This window comes from Pleurodeles waltl, chromosome 2_1 (genome assembly GCF_031143425.1).
Source record: "Pleurodeles waltl isolate 20211129_DDA chromosome 2_1, aPleWal1.hap1.20221129, whole genome shotgun sequence".
Lineage (NCBI taxonomy): Eukaryota > Metazoa > Chordata > Amphibia > Caudata > Salamandridae > Pleurodeles > Pleurodeles waltl.
In genome coordinates, this window is record NC_090438.1 from 220732987 (window position 1) to 220760896 (window position 27910).

The following is a 27910-nucleotide window of genomic DNA, read 5'->3' on the forward strand; positions in this document are numbered from 1 at the left end:
ATCTGTGTACAGACATAACAATCTTTTGCATCAACATACTCACGCATCAAGAGATAGAAGACATTAGAAGATAATTCTTTCTCTTCATGTTAGTATCTCTTGTCTATTTTATTCTATTGCTGAAAGAGTAGGAATTAATTTTAAAGGAGTAATAGTTGTATATGCAGCTATGGTGTGGTTGGCTCCATTCGAATCAAAAACAATCACAATCACAATCAATAACAAACATACTATTGCGCAAACAATTGCAAAACCAAAACCTATACATTTACAGTGACTATTCTTAGTGTGTTGATTGCTAAAGTATCCCATGGCTTGTAAAGAACCAAAAGTAGAAGCAAAAACAAAAACATGACTATGCAGCGAAAAGAAAAACAAAAGAAAAAAGACAGCAATTTCAAATCTTCAACTTTCAATCTTCTATCTTCAATCCCACCTAAAAACATTTTTTCAAAAGTTCATTCACACTATCATGACCCTTTGTCATTGTTCAGGTTAGCAGTTTGTCACAATATGTTATCAAAGTCTTTTCAGGTACAATTCAACAAAATCTTTCATGGAATATTCAAACTTCTCAGTTTTCTTGACAAATCTTCATCAGCTTCCTTCACGTGCCAGAATATAAACCTGGAATGTCTCTATCAAAACAAACATTCAAAAAAATTCTGTGCCATTCATTAGTAGTTGCATTTGCCAAGTCAGGACCAGAGTATCTTTTATTGGCAACTCTTTTCCTTTTCAGTCTTCAACCACTACTGGCTTTTCCTTCACTGAGATCTTCTTTTCTGTTTGACTCGTTTTCTCCCTGAATTTCTGGCACCACGTTGATCTTTCCTGCTTCTGAGCTTTTCTCCGGTCAGTTGTCACTTTTCAAAGGTTTTCTCATTAATGTTCTTTTCAGAATTGAACTTGAATTCTTCTCCTTTAACGTGCCGGCAACTGGTTCAGGCGGAGTCAAACCCTCTTGGCATGGATCTGTCTCAACTCCCTTTCCATTGGGGTCAGTCAATTGTTCACTTTGGTTTGTCAGACCATCTGTTTCTGAGGACACCCTACTCTGAGCATGATTTCTCTAAACCAGTACTCTCTCTTGTTCTCTTTGGACCGGTTCCTTTACTGTTTCAATTTAGGATGATTCACCCTCCTCTTCCAGGATACCTTTCTCCTCATCTGACATAGGAGTGGGTAAATCAGCTGGAACGTTTCCAGGTGTGGCCTCCAGTTCTTCTCTCTCTCTTTCTTGACTTGGAATACGTTTAGGTGCAGGTAATCTCAACAGCTCTTCTTTTTTCTCTGTTGGATTATTTACTTTCCGAGTATGACTTGCGTGGATCCCGTTCGGAAGTCCTGCACACTTCACAGCTGTAGTCATTATTAATATCACCTGGTAGGGTCTATTCCACCGAGGCTCCAAACACGATTTCCTCATGTGCTTACGGATCACAACCCAATCACCAGCCTTCAGGTTGAGTCCTTGGCCTTGAGATGGTTGAAGTGTGGTAACTTCCACCTGATGAGAGAAAGATCGTACCACATAAGCTAGGCCCTTACCCTAGTCTAACTCCATATCATCTGTAATGTTCACAAGAGCATTTGCAGGTACAGCTGCAATCCCATAGCTCTTCCCATCAGGATTTCATGGGGGGGGCAGTCCTGTTTTCTTATCCGGAGTGCTTCTCATTGACATTAGCACCAACGACAAAGCATCTGGCCATTTCAAATTTATGGATGCACACATTTTTGCGAATCTCGATTCCAGAGTGGCATTCATTTGCTCTACAAGTGCTGAAGTTTCTGAGTGGCAACTATAACGGAGTTTCCGCTGAATGTTTAAGGCTGAACATAGCAACTTAATCACTTCATTGTTGGAGTGGCTTTCTATATCTGATTCCAAAGAGACCTGGAAACCGAAACGTGGAATTAATTCTCTAAGTAGTAACTTCACTACTGTAAGACTGTCATTTCTCTTTGTAGGGTAAGCTTCAATCCAATGAGTAAAAATGCACACAATCACCAACACGTATTTCAAACTAGCACAGCATGGCATCTCAATGAAATCCATTGCATTCTGCTAAATGGTCCTCCTGTCATGCCAGTATGTCCCATATTGACCACTGCCCCTTTGCCAACATTCATCTGTTGACAAACAATGCATCTATGGCTAATTGCATCAGCAACCATTCTAAACTTTGGGTTGAACCAATGCTGTTTGAAACTGCGGACCATAGCATCTCTCCCCATGTGAGCTTGTCATGATAGTGTCTAGCCATTTGAGTCAGTAGACTATTTGGCAGAACTACCTTCCCTTCTCCTGTTAAATTTTGCGACTTGAACTGCATATGCATTTCCCAATGACACCTAACTTTGTGATCTCTGATGTGCGCTGCATTTCACCACAGCAATTTTTTCAGGCTTTGAATGGCTTGTAACAACTCAGGAATTATTTCACCATTTCTTATTGGTGAACCAGAAGAAATTAGGAAACCTCTCTGTGATCAGATTTGGCCAAAGTCATGCACAGTGCGGAATCCATATTGACTGTCGGTGTAAATTGTCACTTTCATTTGATTTGAAATGTGGCAGTCTCTAGTAAGAGCTACTAATTCTGCCACTTGTGTAGAAAACACTCCTAAAAGCCATGATGCTTCCAGTATGCCATTCATAGTACACACTGCATATCCTACTCTTAATGTGCCCACATTGTCTCTCAGGAAAGAACCATCAACAAAGATAATTTGGTCATTTTCTTCCAGACAGGTATCTCTAATATCTGTTTTGGGTTTTGTGCATAACTGTAATTTTCAGACAATCATGTTCGGTATCATCCGATTTGTCAGAAAAATCATTCTCAATCAGGAGTATAGTTGATGGGTTAAGCACTGTACATCTCCTAATCATATCATTTGGAGATCCCAAGATTGCGGTCTCATATCTAGTCAATCTAGAACTGGTCAGATACTGTGTCTTAGACAGTACAATGGAAAAAAGAGTAATGAAAAGAAACTGAACACCAAAACATTCTATAACCCAACTAACCCACCTATAGAACTAACCCAGACAGACACCAGACAGCACAAGTGCAAGGTAAAATACACTGAACACAACAAATTCACAGATACTGGGATAAATGACAATGAAATACAACAGTAAGCACTATAGGAGGGACAACACAGGATAGAATAAAACACAAGAAGACACCACCAACTCCATAACACAACCACACAGTCAAAAGAGGCACAGACTGTAAAGAGAAAGTGAAAGTACACCGACTGTACCATGCCTCTAAACAGGACATCCCATTACATCACTTCCTGTGTCCTTGCGTCATGTTTTCTGTTGTGCGTGTATTTTTTTGTCACATCTGATATTTGCGTGAGTATTTCTGACACATTATTTACGTGCATCTATTTATATTGACGCATAACCTTTATGCATTGATTTAACAGTAAATCAGCATGGTGAGGAGTGCGAAGGGGGGAAATACACTAAGGGTCCATGGGTCATGCAGTTTGCGGAAATTTCCAACACATTTGCATCTCTTTTTTTTACTCTAATCGTGATTGCGTGATTTTGAGATTTGTTGATGTATGCACCCTGTATCAACATAAGAATTGTATGTGCTGGGCTGCACTATGGCATTTTGTGTATGGCCACATGTTGTAGTCCATTGTACAATGTGATTTGTGTGTGATTTTTGTGTTACACCAATGTGTCTAATACAGAATCAGCAACATGCAAATGTATACACGTCATGCATATGTCTGTATGTGTGACAACAGTGTATCCACATATGTATGGCAGTCAGTACTATGCAAGCATCATGGTATGTGAGTGTGATTTGTGTTCATTTGTGTTCATTTATGTGCTGTGTCTAGTTGTCTTACAGAGCATCACATTTCATGCAACATTCACAGCTCAGTGATTGTAAATGATGGCTGATGCTTGCAAATTGGCAACTGTTATGCGACAAATGTCTCCATATGTTGATTTTGAGTATATGGATGACATGTGTGGACTACACATATGTCTGACATGCATACATCCATGCTACATTCTGTGATTGACACACTCTGCCTACCTTCCTACCATTTCATGTATTGAGCACAATAGCCAGTTGAAAATCTGAGCATTTTGCTTTGTATTACAATTACTTTGTGGTGGACATGCAGCGTGTTTTCATCCATTCTGATGTGCATTCCAGAGACATGTTGGTACAAAGTGTGAGGTCCTGTGTACCCTGTGACAGGATTGGGCACCATGGCAGTGGCAGATGTGATTTGCATGGATTTACTGCGCATGCTCCATTTCTCCCATTGCCTGCCATTGTCACACCTGGGCTAATCATGTTGGACATTGTTACCAATAATGTTACCACCTTGTCACACATGTCCCATGTATCCTTTGCAAATCTGACACTGAGTTGTGTTAGTGGTCTGTTCAAACATTACCTTACCACCATATTTTGACATCCACTGCCTCATGTGTGGACCCCTCTTTTAGTTCATTTTTAGGCATGTTGTTGTTGTGTGTGATGTGCTATTGTTATACAAGTTGGCAACGTGGATGTAAATTACATGTAGTGGTCCATACACTGTTTCCTTCAGTTGTCACATTCAAGTGATGGGGCTAATTGTGATGTGTGTGATGGTAGCAGTTCACTCTTACACTTCACATGTGATGTTGCTACAGTACTCAGCAAATTTGTATTTGTGACATGCTCCCTGAGGTTAGACTCATAATCCTAAAGTATATGCTGGGGAGATTGAAGACACTGAAGCCAGATTGTGAGGATGAGTGAGATGTTATTGACAAAATTTACAAGGTGAGTTATGTGATGATTATGTGAAGAAGTTCTGTACAATTTCGCAGTCTGCTGCATATACCAGCAGCTGTGTTGTGGACTTCCTCCACATTTACTTCTCCACCATCGTCCTCCTCCTCCTCCTCAGGCAGGTCATCAATCTGCTCATATAGTGGTACGTTCATCCTTACACATATGTTGTGCAGGATGGTACAGGTCAATATGATCTTGCAGACCATTTCTGGGGCATATAGGAGGCACCCTCCTGTGATGTCCAGGCACCTGAATCTGCACTTCAGGAGGCCAAATGTTCTCTCCATAATGGTCCTCGGATGTCACTAATTATATGCATACTCTACTGCTGCGCTTGGGTTGTGAAATGCGGTCATCATCCATGGCTGTGTGCCATGACCCTGCAAAAGATTACAGGAGTAAATCATTGTGAGGGCTTGCAAGATGTCAGTCATGTAGCATGGAAGTTGATATTAGGATCTGGTTGTGGCTCATATGTATTCGTGTTTTGGGGTGAGCTCCTAACCTTGTGGGATCTTTCCTCAGCTCTAGGTTGTTGGACATGACAATCTTGTGTATGGGTCTAGGATCTAGAACACTTGATTTGGATTCCACACTGATAGTCATTCTGTAGGTACCATGCATTTTGTAGTGCACTTTTGTATCAGTGTGCTATCAGTAGAGGGGACATGCCACATCCTGACAACACAATGGGGTCAGATGTGGTGGCAACATGGTGGCACTACAGTGTGTGGACATCCCATCCCTTTTGACATGTGTCATTGAAGATGAGGTGCGACACTTAGAGCCCGATATATGAAAAGTTAGCACTGTGTTTATGGCATTTTTTATGCAAAAGCAGTGCAAACTTACAAAATACACTTATATTTTGTAAGTTTGTGCCGCTTTTGGGTAAAAAAACTTACGTAAATGCAGGGCTAACATTTAATAAATCAGGCCCTTAGGGCCTATGAAATTGGTTAGTGTGGCTGCACAACATGTCTCCTAAATTGGCTGCTGTGTCCTGCAACATTTCAACAATGCAAGGATGCCCCATGTGTGACATGTTACTTGGCAACCCCTTGTTGTCCCCTGCACCAGTTGCACATGTGTAGCCATGCACCCATGCTACCGACCCTACACCAGGGTACTTGGCTATCTGCCATGTGGAGATGGATGTATCAGTGTTGTACGGTACACCGCCCTGGACATATGCTTTTTTGATGGCCAATTGGATCTTTCTGTGTGCAGCCGTATACAGCATACATTTGTGCCACAGTCATCTGAGTTCATAGCACCATCTACCTCCTATTTGCAAACTGCATACTGCACCCCTGGGGTTGTATTGTTTTGTTGGCACTCCCTCAGGTCTTACGGGACAGCAACATGAGAGTCTGCACCTTCATGCTATGTATCTTGTAGAGACAGACCTGCAGCAAGAAACATTGCACACCCCTTTCACGCTACATGATACATAGGAGGGTGGCCAATTTAGAATGTGGCTTAAAGTAATGTAGAGATGGTCATCTGCCAAGATGTACATACAGTGCAGGGCATGAATATGAAACTGTGGGCTATAACGTTGTTCCCTTGGTGTTCCAGAGTGACAGCTAATGTTTGTGTCAACCATGAGGTGTCAAAGGTTGTGTATCTCATTGTCACTGGATGATCAACATAACTAGCAGTGTCTCTCCTATCTTCCAAAACAATACTGTGCATTTCTACTGTCAACACATGCATAGTGCAGGCTATGGGATGTAGCTCAGCTACTTAGCAAATGTGTCCCTTGGCACAGTGCATGTGAGGTCAGTGATGTTCTGTTGTATCCTACTGGTTCCCACTATGACATCCATGATCTGAACTATCTCACTGTGTCTCTGCCCCCTGTTAGGCCATTTCTTATATCTGGTACAAACATGATGGTGTTGTGAGTCAGTGAGTATTGCATGTGAGGTTGCACTACAGGGACTGTGGTTACACTTCTAACACATCTGGCACTTGGTATGTGTTGGTGATTGATCTAGTATTCCAATGTGTGTGAGCCACTGCGTAATGCAGTTGTCTATGCACACTACAGGTAAGTTAGGTATTTGTTGATGAGATGCAGTAGGTATTGGCGCAAGTTATGTGGTGTTTGATATTTGTTCTGACAGTGATTAGTACATGACTCGAGACACCTTTGCTTATTTGCAAGTTACATGACATGGCCATGGTGTATGCCCTTGACATGTCTGTGCTATTGTTTGTTTGGTGTAGTGTGTGTGATGTGTACATAGTGGACAACCTGAGGTCGGTGTAGCTCTGCTGTTTTCAAAGGGTACATGTCTGTACCTATCTCTCCTGTGGTGTGCCTGTGACGTTGTGGGTGTGTTACATATGTGTGGGTGTTTGTATTGGTGTTGTGCACTGATTGTGCATGTTGCATGTTGCATATGTGTTATCACCTGCACATGTATGTTACCCTGGCCATATATTACCGTAGTGCTGTGTGTCTTGTGTGTCCGACAAGGTTGGAGTGTTGTGTGTACATTACTAGATTTGTATACTTACCCACAAGTAGGCCATTTACAAATTGTCCATCCTGGAACTGTTCATTGATCGTACTGTGCCGGAATATGTAGGCATCATGGACACTCCCAGGATACTTGGCCAAAATGTTTATGAATAATCCACAGTGGTCCACTGAGCCCTGCACATTAATGGGATGTGTGTGCTTGTGATTCCGGTATAAGTGCTCTGTTGCTGCAGGTGGGATGAGCCGACAATGGGTGCAGTCCATTGCACCTAGCACATGCAGGAAGCCATGGATTTGATAGAACCCCAGTTTGTTCTCCTGCTGCTTTTGCTGGGGATTGCAGAAGCTGATGTGGCTGGGTGTCAGGGAGATGATGGCATCTAAGACCTTTGACAGGAATACAGAGAATAACGGCTGTGATACACCACCAACCAGTGCACCCGTTGTTTGGAATGAGCCACTTGCCAGCATGTGCAGGACAGCAAGCAGCTTTGTTATAGGTGGTATGTTTTGTGGGGTCTACAGGCTGGCTGCAATTTGCAGCTCAATGTGGTGCAGCAGTTGTATTATGGCTTGCTGGTTCAGTCTATAAGTCCTAATGATGTCCAGGTCCCTGAGGCCAAGGAGGGTTGCCCTGGCTCTGAAGAGCCTCTTCTGCTTTCTGTGTTGCCTTTCTGGGCTGCGTTGTGGTTGTGGTGATTGCTGGAGTTGTTGCTGTCCTCTGCACCGTCTAGCAAGCTGTATCAGTATCACCTCCATCTTCTCCTGTGGATTGTGATGTTGCTTCTGTGTGTTTTCCTTAAGTAGTGGTGTGTTTGACCCATTTTAATGCCTGCCCTGACCCAGGTGTTAAATTTTTATGTAAATCGGTGTTTGAGTCATTTTTTAGGTCCGCCTCCCACCTGTGCTTTTTTTTTTGCCCGGAGGGTATTAATATGGCGCTATGGTGTTTAAGTCATTTTTTGGGACGGGAACGCCTACCCATTGACGCAAGGAGGTTTCACACATCCGAAAATTGACGTTAACACTATTATTTTGATGCTAGATGGGTCTAGCGTCAAAATATAAATATGGAGTTAAGTTTGCACCAGATTTGCATCAATGAAAATGACACAAATCCGGCGCAAACAGAGTACAAATATGGGCCAGAGTATAAAATGGGAACATCACAGATTTACACTGTGGGCAGATAAAGTTTGTAAATGAAAAACACATTCAACAGTATATTTGCTGGTCTTGGTAGCATAGTTAACCTTCAAGAAATCAAAAATCAATACCAAACCTCAAGCTACAAAAAATAATCTGTAGTTACAGCTTTAGCGCATTTTTTTCCAACAAGACACTTCTAGTAATGGAGCACTTTCAATTACATGCTTACCTTTAACGCTGCTAATGCATCATTGTTAATGAAATTGTATAACGAAAGGCGAGATCCAATTTAATGGGTCCATGTGTAAGCTAGTTAGGCAGGGAGATAAATTGGGACATAACCAGATGAAGGTTAATTATGCAATTTATTTTAAACAAAAAAGTCATGCCATATTTTGTGGAGCTGGCACAAGTCCCTAAAGTCTCCATCCTGTTTAAAAATATTATCCTATTCGGCAATGGAAATATTCCTAAATTCAGAGATAACATTTTTTAACACGGCCTTCCCGAAACCAACCCTGATAATTATTGATCAAAGCATTGCATTTCGCTGCTTTTCATTACTTAGCGCAAGGGGCATTACTTAGCGCCTTTCAACCACCCAAGGTATCTGACGCTAAGCCCTATTTACTTTAAAAAGTAAGCACGGTTTAGCATCAGAAAATAGTGAACACTTCAACCAGGTGCTATCACAGAGAAATGTTTTCATTTCACCTTTCTTTTCCTACTTTGCATGTGTTATCTGCACCGTACAGCACACATACATGGTGGGAAAACGTTTAAGGTCAGTCTCTCCACAGCCTTCTGTACTGAAAGAATATCCTTCCAGTACAAAACCTATACTAGACTCACACAGACACCCTTGCCCTATGGTGCAAAGGTGTATGCGTGGAGCATGGCAGCTAATTTCACCACCGGCGCAAGGAAGAGCATAGGAGAGTGCCATATTTCTGTAAATATGGTGCTCTCCTACTCTCTTCTTCTCATAAAACACAGCACAGCTTTTTGCCTGCTGTGCTAAGCTGCACTGCATGAGATGTAAGAAGACATTCCCACTTCAGTTCTAGAACTGTCTGCTCTATTTTATGTAATTTCCACTTGCTGAATACATAGCCCCTTATTTAGACCTCTTGGATGGTCTTAACTACCAATAACCTGGTGGAGGGCTGTTGGCCATATTTAGAGACCCCATCTACCTAGTGAGGATCTCTATGCTGTGAAGGAAGCAATTTCAGCAACTGCTCCTTCATAGCATTGAGGGTTTGGAGAGCAGGAGCCAATGTCTAAAGCACTCACAAAGCAAACATTTTTGTTCACAGAAAGCAAAACTCCAAAGCATTAGTTTGTTTTGTCTGAACAAAAAGTATATGTTGCCAATGTGCAGGGAGCTTTTTCCTTGTGTGTGGAGGCCATTTGACATTTTACATAGTTATGAACATGATGGAAGAGAAAGATAAATATCAGGGAAAATGAGGGACAAAAGTTAAAAACACTGTGACCCAGAGGCCCTGTTAAAGCAGAAATCTCAGCTATATTATAGTCACAATAGACTAGATAGCGGATTTCATCCGACTCTAGGTTGATGAACCGAACCGAATTTGTTTTAGAGTAAACTTCATAGAGAAAACATCCTAGACATCAAGCAATTTATTATGCAACATTAAAAACACACCATGATCAATGCGATCAATAACCACACCAGTTTATTAAGAAGTTACAATGTTTATTTCCCTATGTTAACAATGCTAAAGTCATGAATAATTTTCTCAGACTCAATTGATACATGTAAAGAAACAATAAAGGCTGATTTAGTCGACGAATGAACCTAAGCATAATTAATGCAGTTAGAATCAACAACTCAATAGAGAATACACAAAACCATAATAACAGAATCTGTGCAAGAGAAATTGAATACATTGAGTAATTATAAGTGTTAGAAATGGGGTTGGCAGTCAGGTTACCCCCTGTCCAAGCAAGGACCCTCACTCTAGTCAGGGTAAAAGAGAATCACCCTCAGCTAACCCCTGCCTACCCCCTTGGTAGCTTGCCACTAGCAGTAGGCTTAACTTCAGAGTGCTAGGTGTAAAGTATTTGTAACACAGTAACTTAACAAAAACACTACAAAATGACAAAACACAGGTTTAGAAAAATAGGAAATATTTATCTAAACAGAACAAGACCAAAATCACAAAAATCCAACATACACAAGTCAAGTTATCAATTAAAAAGCAAAAAGAGTCTTCATGTAACTTTAAACACACACTACCACTGTTAGCGTGAAAATGTACCTTGGGTGTGTCAAAAATAACCCTGCACGGGCAAGTGTGCATCAAAAAAGTGCTTGCGAAGCGTCAATTTCACTCTCGAGTGAGACCTTGCATTGTTTCTCCTTTAGTCGGGTCGGCGTGCGTTGTTTCTTCTCTCTGCAGGAGAGCGATGCGTTGATCGGGTCAGCACTCCCGAGTCTGGGCAGACCTTGCGTTTGTTTTTGCGTAGGAAATCCAGCTGCACGATGATCTGAAAACCACGCAGAGCGGGTTGTGATCTCACCAGCCTCTGTCAGCAATGCTGTGCGTCATTTCACCAGCCCCGGGTGTCGATCTTCGGGTCGCGTTGCAGCCGAGCGTCGAATTTCATCCGCGAAGCCGGTGGCGCTTCGATTTTTCAGCCGCAGATCGGAGTCGCATCGATCTTTTCCCCTCACGGCGTTCTGTGCGTGGATTTCTCACTCTTGGGCTGCCAGCTTCTCCTTTCAGGGTTCCAGGAACTGGATGGGCACCACTTGGCAGAGTAGAAGTCTCTCCGGAGACTCAAGGTCCTGGCAGAGAGAAGTCTTTGCTGTCCCTGAGACTTCAAACAACAGGAGGAAAGCTCTAAATTCAGCCCTTGGAGATCTTCACAAGATGGAAGGCACACAAAGTCCAGTTTTTGCCCTCTTATTCTGGCAGAAGCAGCAACTGCAGGATAGCTCCACAAAGCATAGTCACAGGCAGGGCATCTCTTCTTCCTCAGCCCTTCAGCTCTTCTCCAGGCAGAGGTTCCTCTTGGTTTCCAGAAGGGTTCTAAAGTCTGTGGTTTTGGGTGCCCTTCTTATACCCTTGTTCTCCTTTGAAGTAGGCCTACTTCAAAGTAAAGTCTCTCTTGATTGTGAAATCCTACCTTGCCAGGCCAGGCCCCAGACACTCACCAGGGGTTTGAGACTGCATTGTGTGAGGGGGGGCACAGCCTTTTAGGTGTGAGTGATCACTCCACCCCTCCCTCCTAGCACAGATGGCTCATCAGGAAATACAGACTACACCCCAGCTCCCTTTGTGTCACTGTCTAGTGTGAGGTGCAACCAGCCCAACTGTCAAACTGACCCAAACAGGGAATCCACAAACAGGCAGAGTCACAGAAATGGTATAAGCAAGAAAATGCTCAGTTTCTAAAAGTGCCATTTTCAAACACACAATCTTAAAGTCAACTTTACTAAAAGATGTATTTTTAAATTGTGAGCTCAGAGACCCCACACCCCACATGTCCATCTGCTGTCAAAGGGAATCTACACTTTAATCAGATTTAAAGGTAGCCCCCATGTTAACCTATGAGAAGGACAGGCCTTGCAACAGTAAAAATTGAATTTAGCAATATTTCTCTGTCAGGACATATAAAACACATTACTATATGTCCTACCTTACCCATACACTGCACCCTGCCCTTGGGGCTACCAGGGCCTACCTTAGAGGTGTCTTAGATGTACGAAAAGGGATGGTTTAGGCCAGGCTAGGGGGTACACTTGCCAAGTCGAATTTACAGTTACAACTGCACACACATACACTGCAGTGGCAGGTCTGGGACATGATTACAGAGGTACTTAGGTGGGTGGCACAACCAGTGCTGCAGGCCCACCAGTAGCATTTGATTTACAGGCCCTGGGCACCTCTAGTGCACTGTACTAGGGACTTACTAATAAATCAAATATGACAATCATGGATAAACCAATTACATACACATTGTGTAAAGGAACTCTTGTACTTTAGCACTGTTTAGCAGTGGTAAAGTGCCCAGAGTGCCAAAAACAGCAACAACAGAGTCCAGCACACATCAGCAACCTGTGAAACACAGGCAGAAAGTTAAGGGAGACCACGCCAAGGATGGAAAGTCTAACAATAAGTATAAGAGTAACACCTCACTAACCAGTAAAAAGCATGAACATGTTGGACTTCATGTAAAAGATTTAGTAGCACAAATTTAGAAAACATCTAGCTATGGCGCTATAAAAAATAAGCAGCAGTATTTAGTCAGTAGCAGCTGGTACCTGGAAAACAAAAGACACATAACAATAAACAGCTCATACATTTACCCAATTTCTAAGGTTATCAGCAACAACGTCTGCTTCATCAGGAGGACAAGAGTGTCAGAATCAGGACCAAGAATAAGGGTAGGGGACTGGTTAAAATTTGGACTATAAGATTTCTAAACCATCAAGAATTAGTTCAGTATTGAACAGGCATAGTAAACTCAGAAAATGATAAACACCAGTATGTCAGTAGACTAACTGGCAAAGCATGAAATGTCAAAGTGACAGATCACAAATAGTAGAGTCTCTGGAACCAGGATACAAGAGTATGAACGAAGAGTTCTGACTCCAACAGAATAACAACTAATAAAGACCCTAAAACTAATGGTGACTGTACATTAAATTAAGCTTGTTAAACTCTTGTGTTTGACTTAAACATAAGGTGAGAAAAATATACCCAATGAGAAAGTTAACAGATATCAAAATTATATAGAATGTTAGCTCTAAGGTCTTCTATTGGCTATTGCTCCATTGACAAAACTCGAACAATTACAAAAAGTATCTTGTATGCTCCCTTCCCAAGTTGCATCTGTAGGGCCTTTTGTTCAACACCTTCCAAATACACTGTTGCAGGACGATGATTACAAAATATGGAAACATTTCTTGTCTCACCATTTCCTCGAGGGAAAACCCATGAATTAGAAACATAACCACAGACAAGTATGCAAGTTCAATGAAAGAAGTCTATCAGGAAACGGAGGTGAAGTCATAAGAACAGAGTTCACTAGAAACATTTAATACAGATAACATTGCACAGTGGCCTAGCTTCTAATTCAGACCCAACAGAGACCACGAAATACTCATTTTATTTTGGCATTTATTTTAGCAGAGAACCCGCTCTTAAAGAGACAGAATATATTTCATCACAATGTTCAACATTAGATAACATATGCAGACCTTTCACTTGATGGTGAACACTAAGCAGATCACAGTTTTCATAAACATAAATTTATAGATGAATTATTTCACACATTAGTATATACGTATGATAACGTAAAGACAACATTATTTACGTCAAGATCTCAGCTCTCACAATCTCTCCTCTGATGACTATATATGTCATCACACAAGTGCTGAAGTTTCTCAGTGGTAACTATAACGGGAGTTTCTGCTCAATGTTTAAGGCTGAACATAGCAACTTAATCACTTCATTGTTGTTGAAGTGGCTTTCTCTATCTGATTCCAAAGAGACCTGGAAACCGAAACGTGGAATTAATTCTCTAAGTAGTAACTTCACTACTGCAAGACTGTCATTTCTCCTTGTCATCACACAAAAACCCAAATAAATGTATTTATTTCATTTTATCATTCAGAATTTAGTCACATCTACAATTCTATAAATTTTCTTTCTCCATTAATTTTTCCCATAAAGTTTTTCCATTTGAACATCTACCCTCCTCTGATTCTTTAGAAATCTTCTTCTTTTGATTGTTTAAAATAATTTGTACATTCCCCAAATTCCAATTAGACAAAGCACAATAATTGAGATCCATTTTACTAATTTCAACACAATACCTTCTCCTAGGTTGCCAAGCCAATTTCCAGTTGAAACAATTCCCTTGCCGGCCTTTTCCCAAATAGTGGTTTCTATTAATTCTTTTAGTTCTGATTCATGGTTAGATACATACATTGTTAATCAAACCTCTAACTAATTTACTATTGTCCGGTATGTATGGACAACAGTGACGCGGACCAAGCAATTTACAAACTCTGCCCTCTTTTGCTAAGAGAATGTCTAATGCAAGGTGCTTCAGAAGAGCCATAGCTCTTGTCACAGCCATTTCAGTATCTAAGAGGGGAATAGCTCCTGGATAATCCGTTAACATGTTATCCACAACCGTGGACAACTTTTGTAATTCAGTAAATTTAGGAAACTTTCCCAAATCATCAAGTTGATAAATTTTTGGGAAAACTATGCTTAAATCACATGTATCATACTATCCACTAGGAAGACGGTAATAAGCGTTTTTCCCACAGATGTAATAGACTCCAGGCACCCGTGGGTCTTGACCATTCAGCATAAAGGTCCACCCATTCCTAAACAAAAACACGTCTACATTCACTCATTCCCACAAATCTTCTATCTACACTAGACTGTGGCCCGTATAAACTAAGCTATCCTACATGTAGTGCATCTAAAGTTAGTTTCCATTGTTTAGTAATGTCAGTATAAGCATGATCTGTTTCAGAACTTTGTAAAACTAATCTCTTATCTATCTTTGCTTTAATCGCTCTTCTCCTATCCACTGTGTTACCTAGAAAGCTCTTTTCTACGGGTGAAAGTAAACAGGTCAAATTATTTTCATGGGCGAATTCGGTCCCAAACGTTAATGTAGGTTTGAAGAAACCCTTTACTATCTCAATGTATAAACCCTTGCTATCTTATTGAGATCCTTAATGATAGGCAGAAAAGAAAACACAATGTCTACTTTTAAGTAGAAATACTGAATATACTCTTGGTTATAAAATCGTGTTAGTAAAAGACAATTTATGCCATAAGTTAGAGGCAGACTATGATAGGAAATTCCCTCCTCAACAGAGGCTGCAATCTGTGTACAGACATAACAATCTTTTGCATCAACATACTCACGCATCAAGAGATAGAAGACATTAGAAGATAATTCTTTCTCTTCATGTTAGTATCTCTTGTCTATTTTATTCTATTGCTGAAAGAGTAGGAATTAATTTTAAAGGAGTAATAGTTGTATATGCAGCTATGGTGTGGTTGGCTCCATTCGAATCAAAAACAATCACAATCACAATCAATAACAAACATACTATTGCGCAAACAATTGCAAAACCAAAACCTATACATTTACAGTGACTATTCTTAGTGTGTTGATTGCTAAAGTATCCCATGGCTAGTAAAGAACCAAAAGTAGAAGCAAAAACAAAAACATGACTATGCAGCGAAAAGAAAAACAAAAGAAAAAAGACAGCAATTTCAAATCTTCAACTTTCAATCTTCTATCTTCAATCCCACCTAAAAACATTTTTTCAAAAGTTCATTCACACTATCATGACCCTTTGTCATTGTTCAGGTTAGCAGTTTGTCACAATATGTTATCAAAGTCTTTTCAGGTACAATTCAACAAAATCTTTCATGGAATATTCAAACTTCTCAGTTTTCTTGACAAATCTTCATCAGCTTCCTTCACGTGCCAGAATATAAACCTGGAATGTCTCTATCAAAACAAACATTCAAAAAAATTCTGTGCCATTCATTAGTAGTTGCATTTGCCAAGTCAGGACCAGAGTATCTTTTATTGGCAACTCTTTTCCTTTTCAGTCTTCAACCACTACTGGCTTTTCCTTCACTGAGATCTTCTTTTCTGTTTGACTCGTTTTCTCCCTGAATTTCTGGCACCACGTTGATCTTTCCTGCTTCTGAGCTTTTCTCCGGTCAGTTGTCACTTTTCAAAGGTTTTCTCATTAATGTTCTTTTCAGAATTGAACTTGAATTCTTCTCCTTTAACGTGCCGGCAACTGGTTCAGGCGGAGTCAAACCCTCTTGGCATGGATCTGTCCCAACTCCCTTTCCATTGGGGTCAGTCAATTGTTCACTTTGGTTTGTCAGACCATCTGTTTCTGAGGACACCCTACTCTGAGCATGATTTCTCTAAACCAGTACTCTCTCTTGTTCTCTTTGGACCGGTTCCTTTACTGTTTCAATTTAGGATGATTCACCCTCCTCTTCCAGGATACCTTTCTCCTCATCTGACATAGGAGTGGGTAAATCAGCTGGAACGTTTCCAGGTGTGGCCTCCAGTTCTTCTCTCTCTCTTTCTTGACTTGGAATACGTTTAGGTGCAGGTAATCTCAACAGCTCTTCTTTTTTCTCTGTTGGATTATTTACTTTCCGAGTATGACTTGCGTGGATCCTGTTCGGAAGTCCTGCACACTTCACAGCTGTAGTCATTATTAATATCACCTGGTAGGGTCTATTCCACCGAGGCTCCAAACACGATTTCCTCATGTGCTTACGGATCACAACCCAATCACCAGCCTTCAGGTTGAGTCCTTGGCCTTGAGATGGTTGAAGTGTGGTAACTTCCACCTGATGAGAGAAAGATCGTACCACATAAGCTAGGCCCTTACCCTAGTCTAACTCCATATCATCTGTAATGTTCACAAGAGCATTTGCAGGTACAGCTGCAATCCCATAGCTCTTCCCATCATGATTTCATGGGGTGGGCAGTCCTGTTTTCTTATCCGGAGTGCTTCTCATTGACATTAGCACCAACGACAAAGCATCTGGCCATTTCAAGTTATGGATGCACACATTTTTGCCAATCTCGATTCCAGAGTGGCATTCATTTGCTCTACAAGTGCTGAAGTTTCTGAGTGGCAACTATAACGGAGTTTCCGCTGAATGTTTAAGGCTGAACATAGCAACTTAATCACTTCATTGTTGGAGTGGCTTTCTATATCTGATTCCAAAGAGACCTGGAAACCGAAACGTGGAATTAATTCTCTAAGTAGTAACTTCACTACTGTAAGACTGTCATTTCTCTTTGTAGGGTAAGCTTCAATCCAATGAGTAAAAATGCACACAATCACCAACACGTATTTCAAACTAGCACAGCATGGCATCTCAATGAAATCCATTGCATTCTGCTAAATGGTCCTCCTGTCATGCCAGTATGTCCCATATTGACCACTGCCCCTTTGCCAACATTCATCTGTTGACAAACAATGCATCTATGGCTAATTGCATCAGCAACCATTCTAAACTTTGGATTGAACCAATGCTGTTTGAAACTGCGGACCATAGCATCTCTCCCCATGTGAGCTTGTCATGATAGTGTCTAGCCATTTGAGTCAGTAGACTATTTGGCAGAACTACCTTCCCTTCTCCTGTTAAATTTTGCGACTTGAACTGCATATGCATTTCCCAATGACACCTAACTTTGTGATCTCTGATGTGCGCTGCATTTCACCACAGCAATTTTTTCAGGCTTTGAATGGCTTGTAACAACTCAGGAATTATTTCACCATTTCTTATTGGTGAACCAGAAGAAATTAGGAAACCTCTCTGTGATCAGATTTGGCCAAAGTCATGCACAGTGCGGAATCCATATTGACTGTCGGTGTAAATTGTCACTTTAATTTGATTTGAAATGTGGCAGTCTCTAGTAAGAGCTACTAATTCTGCCACTTGTGTAGAAAACACTCCTAAAAGCCATGATGCTTCCAGTATGCCATTCATAGTACACACTGCATATCCTACTCTTAATGTGCCCACATTGTCTCTCAGGAAAGAACCATCAACAAAGATAATTTGGTCATTTTCTTCCAGACAGGTATCTCTAATATCTGTTTTGGGTTTTGTGCATAACTGTAATTTTCAGACAATCATGTTCGGTATCATCCGATTTGTCAGAAAAATCATTCTCAATCAGGAGTATAGTTGATGGGTTAAGCACTGTACATCTCCTAATCATATCATTTGGAGATCCCAAGATTGCGGTCTCATATCTAGTCAATCTAGATCTGGTCAGATACTGTGTCTTATACTGGGTAAGCAAAATCTCAATAAAATGAGGTACCATAATTGTAAGGGGATAACCCATTACTATGCTCTCGCTTTGAGCGAGGCTCTGCCTAACTGCTGCAACGGACTGCAAACATCCTGGTAAAGCTGCTGCAACCGGATCCAAAGTAGTGGAAAATGTGCTATTGGACGATTTATACTACCATGAGTCTGAGTCAAAACAGAAAAGGAACATGCATCACGTTCATGACAAAACAATAGGACAGATTTGGTGTAGTCAGGCATACCTGAAGCTGGAGCTTGACACAAACTTCCTTTCAAATCAGTGAATGCTTTAATACAAGCTGCATCCAATACCATGGGATCAGAAACATCTTTATGAGTCAATTTCTGTAAAGGCTTTGAAAGAACTGAAAAATTCGGGATCCACTAGCGACAATAACCCACCATTCCTCAAAACATCCTCACATCTGTTTGTGTACGTGGTACTTTCATCTGCAAAATTGTTGCAACCCTCTCTCTGGAAATGTTCCTAGTTCCTTTCTCAATTGGATGACCAAAATATTTCACTTCCTTCTGATAGTACTGCAATTTAGCAGGGGACACGTTATGTCCATTGTCTCCTAGGAAATTCAACAATGCAATTGTATCATATTTACAACCTTTTTTTGTCTTAGACGCACTCAGCAAATCATCAATGTATTGCACTAATGTTGATTGGTATGACATCACCAATGACTCCAAATTCTTTTTCAAGATCTGGTTGAAAATAGATGGTGACTCTGAGAATCCTTATGGAATTCTACACCAACATTAGACCTCGTAAAAAAATGTAAAACAAAAGAGATATCTGCTGTCCTCATGAAGAGGCACAGAAGAGAATGCTTGAAATAGGTTTAACACAGTAAACTATTCAACATCGCATGGGATCTGAAACATAATCACAGCTGGATTTGGCACAATACTCAATCACTATGTCATTTATTTTTCTCAGATCCTGCACAACACAAATTTTCCCATATGGTTTTCGCAAGCCCATTATTAGTGAATTACATGGGCTACTCAATAATTCTTTCAAAATTACTTTCTCCACAAATTGCTCTATTGAGAGTTTTACACCCTCCATTGCGTCAATTGTCATTGGAAATTATGGAGTCTGAGGTAAAACTACATTGGGCTTCACTGCAACTCTAACTGGCTCTACTTCTTTAATCAACCCAATGCCCTTTCCTGAAAGATCCCAAACTTTAGACTTAACAGCCTTTTGGAAATCAACAGGAAGATCCTTCACTTCAAAAACTGGAAAGAAGCTAATCAAAGGAACTTCTTCAACCTCTGGCTCATCAAAACTAATCAAAGGAATTTCTTCAGACACTGATTCACTGTTGATGGTAAGGTTCGAATTTTCATCATCACTGTTTGTTTAAATTTCAATTCCCTCATCTAAACAATTAATTGAGCATCTTCTTTTGCACAATAAATCCCTTCCTAGTAAGGATACAGGACTTGAATCACAAACTTGTGCAAACCTTTAAAATTGCCAATTTTAACTAAGACCAGTTCTGTAATTGGATTTATCAAATATTGATTTGCAACTCCCACATTCTGAACTGTTTTCCCTGATAAGGGCAGATCTGGAACCTCTGCTGATCTCACTGTTGAGCGTGTAGCACCAGTATCAACCAGACTTTGTGGCCATGTACTTTTCCCTTAACTAAGGATTTCTCCTCCTGATTCCACAGCAAGCAGCTGCGGAGTATCGATCATGCCTGAACCAGCCAAGTCCGCGCTGGCTCCCAAGAAGGGCTCCAAGAAAGCGCTGCCGAAGCCACCCAAGAAGGACGGGAAGAAGCACAAGAGGACCAGGAAGGAGAGCTATGCCATCTACATTTACCCCCCCTCAGCGCCTTGAGACCCTCGCGGGTGGTGGCGCGCTTTACAAATACACTGATTGATTGATTGACCTTTCTGATCAACTTCTAGAGAAGCAGGCATGATACATTCTTCCTCGTCTAAACTGACAGTCACACATTGTTTATTCCATTCTCACTGCGTAAAGGAAATTGATGTACTGCATTATTATTTTTATTTACTCTCTGAGTTGTGACCACCTGAGAAAGCATCACCTGTTGCTGACCCATAGGAGACTGCGGGTACTTGCAGTTGTCTAGACATTTTAATTTTTTGTGCAGGCACCATCTGCACTTGTGGCTGCATCTGTTGCAATTGGGGTAATTGTAATTGTTGTACCTGCGGTTGCACATTTTGCACAGGCTGCATGGGTTGTAAGGGTTGAAAACCCTGTATCGGATTCACATTATTCTGGAAATTTCAAATTTGACCTCTCAGTCTTGCTTCTCTCATATTCTAAAACGCATTGACACCATTCATCTGTTGGACAAAACCTGCCTGATTTAACATTGGACACTACCGTTTCCAATGTCTGATGCCTCCACAGATGTGACAAGGAAACATTCTCCTTCCCCGTGGTTCTCCCAGCATCATTACCGTTTCCCATTCCACTACGACTTCTACCTCTGCCACCATTCTGAAACGTGCCTTGACTCTGAAACATGCCATTTCCCTGCTCCTGCTGAGGCTAAAAACTTCTCTGAACTCCTGTATGTGCAGCCTTGATCTGCCTCACCAATGCCTTCTCCTTCAACCTTTTATTTTTCAGTTCAGTCTCATCACTACAGTATTTCACATATTGCAACATCTCATCAATTGGTTTTGCTTGCCAGCAAATCAATTGACTCCTATTCATCTTGCTAATTTCTGGTCCTAAACCCTCCACAAATCTGAACACAAAATTAATCATGTCTTTCGACTCAGTTGTTTCTGTACCACTGTATTGCTTAAATGCTTTTAACAACCTCTAATAGTATGCATTAATCAATTCCTTCACTTCCTGAGCTGTCCTATCTATGCGCTGCCAATCAATGTTTGTCGGCGAAATTCTCGTTTTCAGGAACTCTATTACCTTATAGTAATACTTCATTACTTCAGGAGATGGTGCACCTGTTGTTGGATTTCTCAGCGGCTCACTTGTTGGCCAATCTACACTCCTCTTACACCCGATCCACAAGTCTGCTGCAACAACCATTTCTAAAAGAGTGTTTAAATCATCCCACAGGCATTTCACAAGTTTCACAATAGTTTCACAAACCTATCTGTCTGCTGGTACCACTCCACTGGTTTCTCTCTCAACCTGGGGTAGTCATTTGTAAATGACAAAATGTCACTTCTGCTCAAAGGAACATGTACAAACTTCCCTCCTGGAATCTCTCTCACTGGTAAAACCTTTACTGGCTCCCTAATTTGTGGTACGTCTACAAGAGGAGTATCTGAACCTTTCCTCTGCCTTTCTCTTTTCTTGACCCATCTGCCTTCCCATTTTTCCAATGCTCTTCAGATTTGTACTTTCTCAAGTAGCTCTTTAAGATTAGTTTTTATCCATGCAGGCCTCGTGTTTTCAAAATCTCTAGCTTCAAAATGTAATCTATAACTCCGTTACAGGCTTTTTGCTTTCATTAGATCTATTTCATATTTATCTGCTAGTTCTTGTAGTTGCTGATGAACTTCAGCTGCTCCCTCTGTAATTATTTGACACAAATATCTCAACTGAACTTCAGTCAGTATAAGACTCAAGTCAGTTTACTCCCCTTGTTCCCTCAAGAAGCTCACCTGCTTCCATTAACAATCTAGTCTTGTTTATAAATTCCCTTTCTTTGAACTGACTCTCTGGAACACTTCTGAACTGACTTTCTGGAGAATTTGAAACAATTAATTCTTTCAACCACCTTGTTAATTGCTGTGCAGTCAAACCCTCTAATGAAATATTACCAGGTTGCACGCTCAGTAACTGGTGTTGCACTGGGCTCACACTTTGAGTTGTCAATATTTTTAACTCAGGACCATTACATGAACCAGCCATTTAAGAATTTCTAATAGGAGTTAAATCTCTTTAGGGACTGTCCTATAGGAGACATTAATCTAATGCTTTCATTCTGGTTTTGAACTCCTTGGTTATCTGCACTCTTTTTGCCTTGAGTATATAAAGGCACAAGTGGAACACATGTAATTGGTACTGACACTACATCTGCGCTTAATCTGGTCCCTACGTTTTGAGATTGTATTACTCCTGCATTCAATACTTGAGGCAGTAACATCAGAGTTGGTTCTGTCTGAACCAATATCGCCTACTTTAAAGTCTGACCTAAGGACACTACTAGATTAGTAGTTGTCTTCACAATCTGCAGGTGTTTATTGTCTGTTGGCAGATTGAAGCTGCTCTGCATCGGAATTTGCACAAAAGGACTAGTCTGTACTGAGCTCTCGTTCAGATTAGGATTAACCCATACGGAACTCTCAGTCATGTTGTGATTACTCTGTACTGAACTCTGGGTCACATTAAACTGTGCTGGTGCAGTAGGACTAGTACATATGGTACTTGAACTTTCTTGAGCCACATAAGGTGGTGGACGATCTCTCAAAATCTGTGTAATCAACTCATCATCGTGCAATTCCACATCATTAATCAAAGACTTTTCAGGTTCTTTTGATGTCTGCTCTTCAGCTGCTAAAGAAGAACTTATTTCAGATTTATTTGAAACTTTCTTTGCATCTTTCTCACTGTCTTCAGTCATTGCACAAAACAACCTAACACCTTGTAAGGTATTGAGACTCTGCTGTCTCTGCTCACTATCCCATCTAGCTTCTGCTAGTGACTGCTCTGCTCTTCTCATTTTTCTCTCAAATGTCAATGCTTGTTGTTGTCTAGCTACTAGCTCCCAGATCGCTAATGCTTTGAACTGGGCTGGTCTTGGTGGAGGTCGTAGACCATACATCACCTGTCTCAAATTCTCTGAAATTCTCAAATTAAATGTAACATTTTCAGGAAACGCTAAATACCCTTCCTTCTCTGTGATTTCAATCCAATGTTTTAACCAAAGACAAGCTTTGGTGCCTTTCTCTTCAATTACAATGTATGCCGGAGTGCCTTCTGGCAGACAAATTTCTTCTCACCTAGCCAGAATATACTCACTCCAATCAACTTTTTAAAGCTTTGAAAAACTTCATTTTCACAAATTAATGTAAAAAATCAATAATTGGAAAGTGACTGTAATCCCACAATCCTCTTCGTCTCCCTCCTTGACCAATTGTGCTTACGGTTGTCCACCAATCCGTGCGCAACCTTTCTCACTAACCCACCTATACCAGCCCCGCACAAATATTACATCACACTTACACACAGCGGCAGACAGAGTCTGGAGGCTTCTCCTCCTAAACTCAGACACACTCAAAACGAATGCAATATTATTTGGAAGCACCTCATCACAACCAAAAATTAAACAAATTTGTCTGTATACTACAGGTAGGGGAAATACAATCACTTCAGGAAACTTATGGATTTTCACTGATGACTTTTGCTCTTGCAACTATTCTTCTTTCTCAGTTCCCCAGGTTTGCAAGCAAAATTCGCCCTGCAAATTTTACTCTCAACTGCTCTTTGGATACTGTCCTGGTGCACATAGGATGCTCCAGGTCTCAGTCGAAAAAGTAATTCGCTCACTTTGACTCACACTCTGACTTGTAGACCACGCCTGATCCACCTATTAACCCCTTCCCCGCCATGGACGTAATGGTTACTGGTATGGTTAATATTACTTCCTGGTACCGGCCCTCGGGAGAAGCGCTAGCGCTCCCACCGAGGGATGACCCCCACACCCCCGGGGCAGGGCTGGAAGAGGAATCAGTTCCCCTTCCACTCCGACCCCCCACGATTGCGTGCTGACCTCCTCAGAGGTCACCTCCCATTGCGCTGGAAGCACGCTTCCAGGACAATGCGGAAGAGAAATGCTTAGCATTTCTCTTCTGCTCGGGAGGAGGGGGCCGGCAGAGGCATGAAAGGAAAGGAAAGGCCTTTCCTTCCCTATCCTTTCATGTCTCTGCAAGCATTTCTGCTGCCCGATCGCGATGTGATAGGCAGCAGAAATGCCCACTGGAAACCAGGGATTTTTTTTTAATGATACTGACACATAAGGGGAGTGGCCCCTTGGGCAAGGGCCGCTCTCCAGGGGGCCAAATTATTTTTATACCATTTATGCCTCCTTGGGGGCAGATCGGCCTAATACAATTAGGCCGATCTGTCGCCAGCGGAGGCAGAAAACCCCTAGACACCAGAGCTAATTTTTGTTTTGTTTATTTCTTAGGCAAGGGTCGCTCCCCGGAGGCCACATTTTTTTCAGCCCATTTTTGCCCCCCCGGGGGCAGATTGGCATAGCCGATCTGCCCCTGGGGGGGAAGAAATCACTAGACACCAGTGAATTTTTATTTTTTGTATACTTACGTATAAGGGGAGCGGCCCCTTGGGCAAGGGTGGCTCCCTAGGGGGGGCAAAATATTTTTGGGCTATTTCGTGCAGAAACTCCCTAGACACCAGGGAACTTTTTTTTTTTTTATATGTGGGGAGCGACCCCTTAGGCAAGGGTCGCTCCCCGGGGGGCCAAATTATTTTCAGGCCATTTCTGTCCTCCCGGGGCAGATTGGCCTAATATAATTAGGCTAATCTGCCCCCAGAGGGGGCAGAAACCACTAGACACCCGATAATTTTTTTTTTTTATATGTACAAATAAGGGGAGCGGCCCCTTGGGCAAGGGCTACTCCCTAGGGGGCAAAATATTCTTAGGACTTTTCTTCCCCCTGGGGGGAGATCGGCCTATTTTAATTAGGCCAATCTGCCCCCAGGGTGGGCAGGAACCTCTAGACACCAGGGATATATATATATTTTTGTATTTACTTTATGATTTTATGTATGGGGAGCGACCCCTTAGGCAAAGGTCGCTCCCTTGGGGGGCAAATTTATTTTAGGCCATTTCTGCCCCCCTTGGGGGCAGATCGGCCTATTTTTTTAGGCCGATCTAACCCCAAGGGGTCAGAAACCACTAGGCACCGGTGATTTTTTTTTGCACCAATTTCACTCAAGGGGAGTGACCCCTTATGCAAGGGTCACTCCCTTGGGGGGGGCAACTTTATTTTAGGCCATTTCTGCTCCCCTTGGGGGCAGATCAGCCTATTTCTAGTAGACCAATCTTTACCCAGGGGGGCAGAAACCACTTAGGCACTAGGGATTGGTATATGTGTGTGTTTTGTTTGGGGGGGCAGCCCCTTGGGCAAGGTTCACTCCCCATGGGGGCACATTACAGTTGGCCATATCTGCCCACCTTGGGGGCAGATCAGGCTATTTTTGGAAGGCCCATCTGCCCCCAAGGGGGGCAAAAAACACCATAGACCTGGGAAGATTATTTTTTTTCAAAATAAGAGGGTGGGGGTATGGCCTTACCCCCATCCCAAATAAATGGGGCGAAGTTGTTTGCCCACCAGTGGGCATATGGGGCAATAACCCCTGATCCACAACCGGGGGGGCAGAAAGTCTACTAGATGCCAGGGAATAAAAAAAAAAATAGTGGGCCATACCCCACCCCAAAGAAATGGGGCCGAAGTTGTTCTGCCCACCAGTGGGCATATGGGGCAATTACCCCTGATCCACACCCCGGGGGCAGAAATTCGACTAGATGCCAGGGAATTAAAAAAAAAAATAGTGGGCCATACCCCACCCCAAAGACATGGGGCCGAAGTTGTTCTGCCCACCAGTGGGCATATGGGGCAATTACCCCTGATCCACACCCCGGGGGGCAGAAAGTCTACTAGATACCAGGAAATAAAAAAAAAACAAATAGGGGGATGGTGGCTACCAACCGGTATGGGCCTGTTTAGGCCCCCACCCCAACAGAAGGGGGTAACAGTCTTTCAGCTCTCCCCCTGCAAACTAAAACATCATATCCCATGGCAAGCAAGAGGACATTTGATTATTTTGGGTTTTGGTTTTACATTTGGGCCATGAGAGCTTTGCTAACTCTCACAATCGCCCCACTTGGAATGGTGAGGGCTGCACTTTTTAGACTTAGGAAGCTGCCATGTAGAAAAATGCACAAAACCTAGACACATCTGAATACTAAACATCTGGTTGATTCCCAGGTGGTATGCTTCACATATACCCCACACCATTATCTTACCACAATGCCCTGCCAACCTCAAACTTCGCTGGAAATCACACATTTTTCCTACATGTTTGTGATGGAACCTTCCGGAATCTGCAGGAACCCAAAAAATTCCTACCACCCAGCATTGTCTCATCTATACTGATAAAAATGTTACTGCCTAAAAATTCTTTTTTTTTGGACCCGCTTTGGTTCCCCCTCAATTTTGACATATTTTTGGCTCTTCCCTCTCACAGGCACTTGGCCCACCCACACAAGTTAGGTCTCCTTTTTACCGTGAGACTGAGGTGAACATTGGGTGGTATGAAAATGTGTCCTGGTGTGGTGACCCCACACAGAAATGTGGGAAAAATGTGATTTCTTAGCTAAATTTGAGATTTGCTGAGGATTGTGGGTAAGAAAACATTGAGGGATCCATGCAAGTCACACCTCCCTGGACTACCTCGGGTGTGTAGTTTTCAGAAACTTCTGTGTTTGGTAGGTTTCCCTAGATGGCTACTGAGCCCAGGACCAAAAACACAGGTCCCCCTGCAAAAACAGGTAGTTTTGTATTTGATAATTTTGATGTGTCCAGATAGTGTTTTGGGGCCTTTCCTTTCACGGGCACTAGGCCTACCCACACAAGTGAGGTACCATTTTTATCGGGAGACTTTGGGAAACGCTGGGTAGAAGGAAATTTGTGGCTCCTCTCAGATTCCAGAACTTTCTGTCACCAAAATGTGAGGAAAAAGTGTTTTTTTTTTTTGCCCACATTTTGAGGTTTACAAAGGATTCTGGGTAACAGAATCTGGTGAGAGCCCCACAAGTCACCCCATCTTGGATTCCCCAACATGTCTAGTTTTAAAAAATGCACAAGTTTGGTAGGCCAGAGGCCAAAATCTACAGCTAGACACTTTGCAAAAAAACCACAAAAAAACCCATCAGATTTCATTGTAAAAATGTGATGTGTGCATGTTGCGTTTCCTGTCGCAAGCATAAGGCCTACCCACGCAAGTGAGGTACCATTTTTATCGGGAGACTTGGGGGAACACAGAATAGTAAAGCCAGTGTTATTGGCCCTCGTCTTTCTCTACATTTGTTTCTTCCAAATGTAAGACATTGTGTAAAAAAGACGTCTATTTGAGAAATGCCCTGTAATTCACATACTAGTATGGGCACCCCGGAATTCAGAGATGGGCAGATAACCACTGCTTATCAACACCTTATCTTGTGCCCATTTTGGAAATACAAAGGTTTTCTTGATAACTATTTTTCACTCTTTATATTTCAACAAATGAATTGCTGTACACCAGGTATGCAATGAAAACCCATTGCAAGGTGCCGCTCATTTATTGGCTCTGGGTACCTAGGGTTCTTGATGAACCTACAAGCCCTTTATATACCCGCAACCAGAAGAGTCCAGCAGACGTAATGGTATATTGCTTTTGAAAATCTGACATCACAGGAAAAAAAAATGAAAAATTGCTGTTTTTTCACCTCAATTTCAATATTTTTTTATTTCAGTTGTTATTTTCTGTAGGAAACCCTTGTAAGATCT